We start from the raw sequence: 12,070 nt of genomic DNA on the forward strand, positions 1-12,070 counted from the left end.
CATTACATCTTTCATTTATGTAGGTCAAATTATTATTAAAAGACAAGCCTGTTGCAAAATGTAATATTTTTATGTGTTTGTGTTGATGCCTTATGACCTGGATTGTTGTGACTGAAAATGGTCTTTTGCAACAGCTTAACTACCCGGTAAACACACTTAAATAAAATAAAATAAAATAAATAGAACACCTCTAAATATAGACATTTCAGTGCTTCCTTCCAGAGTCTGTTGAATTTCCTTTCTCCTGATGTTTACACATCCAAAACCTATACATGGTTTAAGACCCCATTTCAGATCTTATCATTTGTCCACCAATCAATGCACCTGTTATGGAGGATCATAGACTGCCATGCCTCAGACGAGCTACTACTTTACCTTAGATGCCACCTTTTCTTGCACTGCCAGTAAGCTCACCATTTAGCTTGTCCACTGGCTGTTTGACAAGAATATTTGCTTAATTTGTATGAGTTGTTTTATTCATGTCTTGCATTGTAACTACATGGTTAGAAACTCACAGTCACTTTTTTACATACTCAGTTTCTCCCTTCATTCCTGGACTTTTCAGAGGATAGTTAGTTACAAACAGCCTATTGTTCATGACTAATGTCATTTGAGCCTAATGTTCTATACTGTAGTATGTTAACTTTTTGTCCTACTCTGCCTTACCATATTTACTCATTCACACCCACAGTGTTGATTGCCTGTTTACTGCTTTATGCATTTTAAAGCTGGTTGTGTGAACATCTTTGTCCTGTTCAAGCCCACAGTAATTGAAAGGCAGACGCTAAATAGTATTATTTCAGTGTAACTTGATCACAATACTGAATTATTCAGTTCTCTAATTAAGCAGGTTAAATGTCATAAAATTATTTTGCCTGAGCATAAGTCCAATTGCTCTAATTATTCAATTTAAAATGCATATTTTTTTTTTACATTTACATTTCCTTTGCCTCTGAGCTGTATATAAAAACAGCAATTAGCAGTCCAGGATGTGGTACTTCATTAACTGACTTCTGGGTGGCATTAATGAGTTAATGACCACTTGTACAACTCTGATGTTCTACATTGTATGTGTCAGTAACTATTTGTACTACTGTGATAATTCTGTGCTGTAATGCTATTTTTGATGCACTATATTGAATGCACGAATTATGGACTGAATCAACAGAAATATAATCCAGTAATGCACTTCTCCGCTATGAGATCCAGTCATAACTGTTTTGATTGGGTGTCACACTCCAGCATTCATGGAGTGTTCACAGGGCAGTTTTAACATCAACTTGACAGGTTTAAGAACTGTAATACATCTTGTGCTGTCCCACAAATTACAAGAGTGTGGCAGGGTGAAATGCTTAACAGCTTTTAAAGCTGTTGGCTGTCTTTGTGGCAGATTTAAGTGTTTTACTGTTTCCAAGGCTGCAAAACACTTATTCTGCCTACGTTTATTCTTTAAATAGTACTATATTAGGGCACCTAAACTGCTTGTACTACTCTGATGCCATGCACTGCACTGTGTTAATAACTTTTTGTACTATTCTGAAATTCTCTGCTGCCCTGTGTTAATAACATAACTGTGTGTACTACTCAGATGTTATGTGCTGTACTGTGTTGATAACTGCTTATATCATCCTAATATTTTCACTCCTTTGTTTTTTTTTAACCAGGTAAGTGGTCTAGTCTGTGAGCCCTTTTCAACCAAACCCAAGACACAAATAAGAATAGCGCATGCACTCATTAAAAAATAAGATATATTTGTCAAAATTTGATCTATATCTCATGTTTCTTAAACATAAGAAGAAGTGGTCACAACATACTGAAAAATAAATAATTAGTGGAGAATATGCATAGTCCATAACATTAAATTCAGCGGTTAAGCACACAGCACCATATTAAAATGATCAGAATAAAGGAGTGTAAGTGAAAATACTTTGATAATGAATTGTAGCCTGTAGTACCCCTAAATCAAACAGCTGTTATATGTATTTATAACAATGAAATTATTTTAGTATCCAGTCATTGTGCATAGAGCAGTTTATATTCATAATACATCTTCAAGGTGAGTAACCAGCCTTTCTCTGATTCTGGAATAGTTAAGCTCATTTCTGAATTCTGCCAGAAGTAAGTTCTTTTCCCTATGATTAATCTAAATGTGTGAGTTTTGAGTGTTAGTGTTTCTTGATCTTGGGAACTAATTAGATACTTGGACTTTGATATGACGCTTGTTGACTAAAGGTGAAAAATATTGCAGGTGATTAAGTTTAGAAGTGAGAGAAGATAAAAGTAGAATTGTCTAGCCATGACAGGCAGCCAGTTCACATTCTTAAAGGCAAGGCACTGCTATTTTTATATTTTATGCATAAAGAAATGAAGATGAACTTACAAACTTTGTTTATAACAGCATCTGATGTGCTCGGTTGGTAGGGTGAACTGGGGGCTACACTGATGAGAGTAGATTCCACCTTTTGAATACTATGCTGAATGCCAAGAGCATTCCTACAGACCAAGGTCAGGAGATTTGATTGTCTGCAACAACATTTACATTGCCCAAGTGCATTCTGTGTACCTAGAGCAGTCTGACTACTGCACGAAAATAATGGATCAGACCACACACCAAGATAGCTATGCTACTCAGTTTAAAACATCAGATGGCTGCAGAGGTCTACCGATGTACCACAGGGGCACACTTCAGTTTTTATAGGATGCCGTAGTTATTATAAGCTGATTTATTTGTGTTCATTTATTGTGCTGTAGTCAATAATATTAAAAGCTGTTGACGTAATTTGGAATGTCCCTTAGTATTTTCTTTTCAGTTCTTCCAGCTTTTAGAAGCATCAGGTTGTCACCATGCTGTGTTTCATACAGTTGAGAGAGATTTAAAACAAGGCCACCGATGAATGAAGAGAAGAGTATAGGGACCCGTTCTTGCACTGTCCCCTCATTAATTTCACCTATACTCAATGTACATTGCCCTCGACTACTTGAAAGGATTGGTCAGTCAGATAATGGCAGATTCAGTTGAGAGAAACATCACCAAATCCAACACTTTTGAGTCTGGGTAAAAGGATGATTTGTCCATAGAATCAAATACCCTTATCAAGTCCACAAAAACTGCACCTTAAAAAGAACCTTTTCCAAGTTGGAAATGAATGATTTGTTGACACAATAAATAGCAGTCAATGTGTTGTATCCCTTGTTGAATCCATGCTGTCAATGTGAGAGGAGCCATTTTTTGCAAAAGATTTATTTTTGCACACTTAGAGGCAGAATTTTTCTAACAAATAAAGGTGCACATCCTTACATATATATTTATTTGTTTGCTTGCTTGTTTGTTTGTACTGAACCATTATGATCCACTGTCAGCCACGACATATAAAAAGATTGCACAATAAAAAAGTATACTTTCAAATGGAGAATAATAAATAGTGCAAGATTACCCACTGTTAACAGATAAGACATAGATACAGACTAAAAGAAAATCACACATTCATTAATGATAATAAATTAGAGTTGAATCCATAAATATTAGATATACTACAGCAGACAGACCTGAAACAGCATTCAGAAGGAGTGGAGTCTGATAAATAAAGGACCAATTATTTTATTCCATCTGAAGATATCCACTTACTGTATCTTCATATAGCTCTTAGGGACTACCACTGAATTAATTTAATTAAATTCCTGCATATATAACAATACCTATAAGCAATTACAAAATCAAAAATGTCTATTCCCACCTCATTAACAATTCTTCCAGCAGCAAGAAAAACAGTGGCATAGACAGCTGACCTTACGTAGGCTAATTCTGAATGTTTGTCAAATTGGTAGGAACAATTTGATGGAAGGCTGAAAGAGGAAGTTATAGGAGCTCTGCAGTAATAATTTCTAAGAAAGATTAAGTATGCCTAGTGTAGAAGAAATATTAAAACATTACAAGCTTCAGAGAGTGCTCACCACTGAAAATATAGTTTTGCAGTTACTATGTTGGTGTAAGGTACAACATCAGCTTCAGAGAGACTGGTTCTTTAAATATTTCTTGGAGGAAATCAGAAAAGCTAGTTGTATAGGCAGCATCCCTACTAACGGACCAAAGTTCTAATAAAGCTTTGGGGTTTGCACAATAAAAGATTTTCTTCCAGCAAAGATGAATATGGCAATGAAAAATGAGTCTGTCAGGGAACTCAGATTTTGGCTGCCTGTGTTAATTGGCTTAGTCAATTAACATAACACACATTATCTGCGATTCAGAGAAAAGTTAAAGCCACACAAAGGAATTCCACATTAGCATCTAGTTACTATGTCTCTGAATCAAGCATAGTGCTGTCAAACCAGACAGTGTTTTGTGCTCTTCTTACCAGCACACATCGTGGTAGCATAGGCACTCCCCTACACACACACGCACTCACGCAGAGTCAGCATCATATACCCACCTTCCATAGTGTGATCACTGCACACACACACATACACACACACACACACACACACACACACACACACACACACACACACACACACACACACACACACACACACACACACACTGCTCCACTGTAGTTAACTGTAGTTTTCATTCAAAAAAAATAACTTGGTAGAGTAATTTAAACTTGTTCTAACAAATGATTCCAAAGCTGTTTCTATTTTTAGGGGAGATCATTTGGCTAATTAGCTTAAGCTACTCATCAGACTGCAAGATTAACATGTGGTTTCTCCAGTGAGATTGATGTATGTGGTACAGCTACTTCCACAGTGGAACCAAAATGGAAGAGTGGTCTCTGAATCACAGAGGCTTATCACAATGCAGAAATCTAAATGGTAAAGACTTCAGCATCGCAGTAAGAATTTCTGAATCCAGGGTAGTTTTGGCCACAGCAGTTTTCTAAAAGCACATACAAAAGTTGTATGGAAACTCTACCCTCTTGGTATTGCATCCTCATCTCTCTCTCTCCTGGTTCAGTAGTTACTTATCCAACAGTCTTAGTCTGATTATTTGTAGGAGATCCTTAGAGTAATTCTGAAGTATGTTGATTAGGATGGGGACTGGCATCTGGATTAACCTATGTTGGGTAAGCAGTTGTGATAGAAATAGGGTGTGAGTTAGTTCAAGTCAAGAAAGTTGTCTGACAAACCCCCTTATCACATCATTGCTAACTACAGGACCTCTTCTAAGTCTTTGTCATCCCATACCTTCTACCTAACCAGTATGGGGTCCCTGCATATTACGCCAAACACCATTCTCCTAAGAGATTTCAACTATCCTGCCATAAACTAGAAGCTTTATATATCCTCAAACCTGTATGCCCAGAGATTTCTGGACTTTATCAATACAATCTCCATGGATCAGTTAGCCTGTATCCCAAACTGGAGATAAAATCTTGGGCTTGGTCCTTTTCACCGTGAGACAGCTCTGGTCCCCACCTGTTGTAACCTCCTTCATGGTCATATCAGACCACAAATCAGTCACTTTCACCTTAAGACTGAAACTTGAAGCATACTCCAATACCTCAGTATTCACTGGCTGTGAAAAGGTTAATCTACTAAAACTGAGTGATGACCTGGTTAAATTCAAAAGTCTCTCCCACCTCGACAGTGTCTCTTCTTATGCGGAATCCTTTACTACCACATTCTATGCACATGTAAATATTTGCAGAGATATAATTCAAAAATAAACTCCTATGGTGGAACTCTAATATAAACAGGCTATAAAATAAAGTAAAAAAATCATTGCATACAAAAATAAATCAAACTGTCAAGAAGCTGAAAACACTCTTGCTAAACTAAACAACGAACTTTAGCCCATGATCAAATCAGTCAAAGTCAGATACAAGGTAGAAATAACCACCTAGGTAAAAGACAACCACAAAGCCTTCTTAAACTATATTAGTAATCTCAGAAACAATGCCGAGCAATGTGCTGAACTAAATGCTAAATGGTATCATATACTCAGGCCCAGTGGACATAGCTAGCCTACAAGAAGGCAAATTCAGATCTAACTTTACCTCTCTCTCTCAGATCAAATACCCTCTCAGATCAAATACCCACATCTACCCCCCCCCCTCCCACCCCCCAAATTTCCCAAGAAAAAGTTCTCAAGTTATTATCTAAGGCCAGCAGTACTATGTCTATAGGGTCAGATAATATACCAGGCTGCTTACTGACTAGCCTAAAACATGAATTGTCAGACCCCCTAGAGAGGCTATTCAACATTCACCTCGGTATAGGCTTAGAGCTGGTTGAATTGAGTACAGCAACAGTCATTTCCTTGCGCAAAGGCAGGGCTACAAAGGAGGCTGGTAATTACTGACCTATAAGCCTGACCTGCTTCATTTGTAAGGTTATGGAAAGGATCATTCAGGGAATTAATAAGTAGGGATATTTTTAATCCATCCTAGTCTGAATTCATCAAGGGCAGGTCCTGCTTACATAGCCCAGTAGACATTTTTGAAAATTTCACTTAGGTATTAGATGAGGGCATATCAGTGTACACTGCATATCTAGACCTTGTAAAGGCATTCTGTGTCATCCCACACTCAGGCACTGTAGATAAACTCTCCCAGCTAAATATTGACCCCTGTGTAACTTATTGGATTGTAAATTAGTTCACAAATGGAACACTGGAAGTAAGGGGTGGCAGCTGTACCCCCTCCAAAAGCCCTGTCACTAGTGGATTGCCCAAGGGTTCAGTCCTTTGGCTGCTCCTCTTTGGCATTTACGTCTCGGAGGTCAAGGCTAATATTGAGGGTTTGTGGTTGATTACGTTTACCAATGGCCGCAAATTTGATGCTCTCAAAAACTCCCCCAAGAACACCAGGATCTTGTAAGAGGGCCCAACCCAAACAAATAGTTGGTGTCAAAACTATAGACTAACACTAAATGCCAAGGAATGGGTTATTGCATCTTATTTCAAGCATGAGTCCCTTTATAACTATCCCGTTGACAACAAGCCCCCACATCCAAAAACTGATCCTCTGGTTAGAGCTCTAGGAACCTATGTTGACAATGAACTATCCTTTGATCACCACATATCCACTATTTTCATTGTATAGCTTACATCTGAAGATAAGGCATTCTAGATCCAGGAACACAGTTGTTCCACTGTACTCAACACTTATTAGGCCAAGGATTGATATAATGCCCCTTTCAGTATGTACAGGTCCAAACACGTGTAAGAGCTGGAATGACCACATCGCTTCTTCACTAAAAAAAAAAAATATCAAGGGCCTAACTCACAAAAACAGTGCAGATGGTCTCAAAGCTTCATTTCTCTCTTCAGTATCATCCAGGCTATTGAGAGGTGACCCCTGCCTTAGTATTGAGCCTAAATGGACCCTTTTCTGTCAGATTAATTGCACATTCGTAAGTCCAGTGACATCAGAAAGACCTGCTCAAGGGGCCACAGTTTCTTTTGTAGTATTAACAGCACATGCCAGAGGAATAAGTATGTTATCACAGAGAAGGTCACTTCTATGGGACCATCTACCCCTCCACGTGAAGCAGAGTACTCCTCTTACTCAATTCAAATGTAACTTAGACATGTGGATAGGGAACTGAAAATTCACCACCAGTTGGGCACTAATAGCCCTCATGGATAGAGGAAACATGTAATTACCCCAACATATACATGTTTGGTCCATCTTTGGACATATTGCAAAAAGAGCTAATAATTACTGTGGAAATACAGGACTGTGTTTCTTAAGCTCTTCACACATCAATAGCCTAGTAAGTAGCTGTAAACCTAGAAAATGGACTAAACCCTTGTCCACCTTTCTTCCAGTCTCAGTCATTGTCCCTCAAGGATCTATCCTTGGTCCCCTTCTTTTCAGCATATTTATAAATGATCTACATACAGATAGCAAATATGCCACTATAGTGCAGTATGATGACAACTCTACGCTGATTTTTTGTGACAAAAGCTTGAAAAACTACATTAGCTAATTGAAGAATCCCTCACTTCTACAGAAACACGAATCTTCAACTCAGAAGTTCTACTTAATCCAAAAAATTCCAAACTTCTATTACCCATATCTGAACATCCTTCTGAACAAAAAAACCCTCTTTCCTCTAATTTCCTCAGACAATATCTGTATAGGTTCATACTAGGCTATCTGCCCTAGGGCATTTATAAGCCTAGCCAGAGTCTGTTTGGCTTTCACCACCCCTTGGAATGAGTATACTGTGCTCATTTTAAGGTTTAGTTTACTGTACCTCTGTCTAGCAGTGACACAGAAGTGACCCCCGAGGTAAACCTACGATCTCCCATCCACTCAAGATTTTTCTTGAAGAGAGTCAGTGAGGGGCTCTGCCTAACATGGACTGGGATTTTATTCCAGAGTGAAGGGAGCCTCTGGGTTATGAATCTGTCCCTCCAGCATGTCCCATTTATTTCTGTGCTGAGGTTCAAATCCCTCGCTCACGTAGCTCTGGTGGATTTGGATTTTCTGAGGTGGAGCATGTCTATTTATTCCGGGTTGGACATGGCCTTGTACGTCAGGCATAGATCGCCTCTGAGTAGGCGGTATGCTACTGAGTAGAGCTGGAGTTTCTTTAGCCGGGCAGCATATGGCATATGTTTGAGTCCCTTGATCTTCTTGGTGAGGTACTTTTGGGGTCTTTCCAATTGCTGCAGGTGTCAGGTAAGGTACATCCCAAATGGGGCATTGTACTCAATTATGGGCCTGATGAGGGAAGAGTAAAGGGGCACAATGACCTCTTCCGATCTAGATGTGAATCCCTTCATGATAAGGTGGGCAATATAGAAGGTCTTTCTAACCACTTTGGCAATGTGAGTGTCAAATGAGAGGTTACTGTCAACTTGGGTCCCTAGGTCCCTAATTACTTCTTCCATACTTAATGGATTACCACCTATGTGGTAATTTGTGGGCACTTTGTTTTTCCCAAAGGGTATGACTATACACTTTTTGGCGTTTAGTTTAAGGCCATGGCTCTGGCACCAGTTTTCCATTTCTATGAGACCCTTTTGAAGGATGCTTATGTTCGCTGGAGAATCAATTATAGCACCCAGTTTGCAGTCATCTGCGAACTTGGTCAGCCACAGTCCTCCCATGTTAGTCTGTACCTCAGAAAAATAAATACCAAACAAGAGAGGTCCCAGGACTGAGCCCTGTGGGATGCCACTTGTGACTGGTTTAGAATCTGACATGGCTCCAGCAATTCTGACCTTGTGGGTTCTGTCCTTGAGCCAGTTTGCAACCCATCTTATGACATAGGGGTTTGTATTTAAGCTGGAGAGCTTGTCTATGATGCCCGAGTGGGGTATTATGTCGAAGGCTTTTGCAAGGTCAAGGTAGGCTGTGTGAACTACCTTACCCTCATCAATGGCCTTGGTGACTGTTTCAAAGAAGTCGACCAGGTTCAAGAGGCAGGATCTGCCCTTAACAAAGCCGAATTGGGTAGGATCCAATGTCTGTAGGTCCCCAATGTCTTTGTTTATGAGTTCCATAATGATCCTCTCCATAGCTTTGCAGACCAGGCTCATCAAGCTTATGGGGCAGTAGTTTCCATGGTCCATAGAAGCACCTCCTTTGTGGAGTGGGACCACTGCTGCTGTACGCCATTCTTTGGGTACATATCCTGTAGTAAGGCTGAGATTAAACAGCAGCCTTATGTGTGGGTTTAGCTCTTCTAGGAGTTCATGTAGGATGCAACCCGGGACACCGTCTGGTCCCATTGATGCTGTGTTTTTAGCTTTGGAGAGGGCAGCTCTCACCTGGGCATCTGAGATGTCAGGGAGGCAACACTCTGCTGGGATAGACATTTGTCCTTTTTGGGGGGAGGGGGGAGAAATTTGCACTGAACCTGTCTGCTAGTATGTTGGCAATGTCTGTGGGTTCAGTGTATTTTTTGTCATTTTGGACTAACTCTGATCATATCTGGGAGTTTCCACCAAGGTTTCTAACATAACTAAAGAAAGCCTTGTGATTATCTTTAGTGTCTTGTGCAATATTTCTCTCAAAGTTGGCCTTGGGTGATTTTATGAGTGTTCGTAGTTTTTTACTAGTACTGATCAGAGATGCCTTCCCTTTTAGGGATTTGCTCTATCATGTAGTAGCTTCCTCCTTCTGTTGTATAGCTTATTAATGGCTGGGGTCCACCAGACAGGACGCCTGCCTTTGGGGGAATGGGTCTTGGTTTTATTTGAGATTGCATGATCCATGCATTCCTGTAGGTGTCCATAGAATGTGTTTATAAAGGATTCAGCAGAGTGGGCTGTGGTTTCCACTGGCCTGGGGGCCTTGAAGGATTCCACTTCAGTCTTAAGAAGTGTGAAGTCAGCTTTTGAGAAGTTCTTCACTGTGGTCTTCTGTGCTGGGGGTGGGGGCGGGATGTGAATTTCCAGGGAGATTAATTTATGGTCCGATCTTACCAATGAGGGGTATACTTCTGGTATGGAACATTGTGTCCCCATGTTTGTGATGATCAGGTCTAATATGTTTTCCCCTCTTGTGGGAGAGGTGACTAGTTGTTCCATAGCATTTGAGTTTATGAATTCTAGGAACCTTTGAGCTAGGGTGTTGGGGCTTGAGTAATGCTCCCAGTCTATGTTTGGGTAGTTGAAGTCCCCCAATATGATGGTGTTTGGAGAGACCTTCATCTTCTCCAGAAGGTCACTATTGGACCACCTCCCTCCACGTGAAGAGCAGTACTCCTCTTACTCAATTCAATGTAAAAAGACATGTGGTGGATAGGAAAAAAAAAATTCACCCCACAGTTGGGCAATTAATTGTCTTTAGGAAGGCTGAGTGGGGTTCCTGAGTTTGAAAGTGTGGTCTGTAGCATGCTACAAACTGGAGGGCAGTTTTGCCCACTGTTAGTTGTACATGGATGGTCTCCGATGCTTTGTGCATTGCCACTAACCTGGAGGTGTGGGTATTCTTGATGAATATGGATACTCCCCCTCCTTTTGTGGTTCGGTCCAAGTTCTGGGGCCGAAAAGCATGATATGAGGTATAACCTGGTAGTGCTGGGGTGCTCTTGGGAGCCTTGAACCAGGTTTCTGTCACTGCACAGACATCAATGTTCTCCATACTGAGGAGGGCTTCGAGGGCATGCATCTTGAGGTTTAGACTTCTGGCATTGAGCAGCATTACCCTTATTTTCTTTCTACTTGTGTTTTTTAGGGAGGTGGGTTTGTCTTTTGAGCCTTGCCTAAAAAAGGCACTATGGGGGTGGCAAGAGCCTTTGCCAATATCCGAAAGCCCAGGGGTGACAGGTGCAAGCCGTCCCTTGCGAAGCAGCGTGGCTTGTTGAGCATGTCATCCCAAGCAGACAGACATTGAATATCCTTAGAATGACACCAATACTTAAGCCAATTTTTAAAATTGATCATTTTGTCTTTGTACTGTGGCATCATACTTGGTGAGGTTACCCTCAGTAAGATGCTGCTCCAGGTCAGGGTCATACCGGCCTGGGCTACATAATCAGAGAGCTCCTCTATGTCTCTTTTCATGTAGTCCAGGGAGGTACGTCTCAGGTCATTCACACCAGCATGGACAATGACTGAGTCATATTTGTACCTGCTTTGGAGTGACCTGAGTGCTTGTGTTATGTGGCGGATTCTAGTGCCTGACAGGCAGCTTACCGTGACCTTTTCCTTGTTCAGCCTGGTGAGCGGGACGTCAGTGTGTCTGACTACAGAGTCACCTATTACAAGTGTATCAGGTATGTTGTTTAGCCTTAAGGGCTGTGACTGTTTGGCACACTGACTTTGTGAACTATGTGTTGCATGTGTTTTGTTTTGAGGTAGTGGTTGCTTGGATGTCTGCTTTGGAGGTCTCTGTTGCTTTGGCAGATTTTTATTAAGAGCCAGTATGTTTTTGTATGTTTTGTGTTTGGTTTGCAGTTGTGGTAGGTCTATGTGAGACTGGATTTGTGGTGTGTGTGGTTACCTTCTCCTCCTGACTGGTTATGCCAGTACTGAGTCGAGAGAGCTCAGCCTACAGTTTGGCTATATGGTTGCATCTCTCACATATATTTGTATTTGTTGGGAGGAGGAGAGGGTTGTCTGTGTACATGAGGCAGTTATAACATTGCTTCAAGATTCCGAGATTCACCAGCT

The sequence above is a fragment of the Protopterus annectens genome, chromosome 1.part0 (genome assembly GCF_019279795.1).
Source record: "Protopterus annectens isolate FY-2018-M chromosome 1.part0, PAN1.0, whole genome shotgun sequence".
Taxonomy (NCBI): Eukaryota; Metazoa; Chordata; order Ceratodontiformes; family Protopteridae; genus Protopterus; species Protopterus annectens.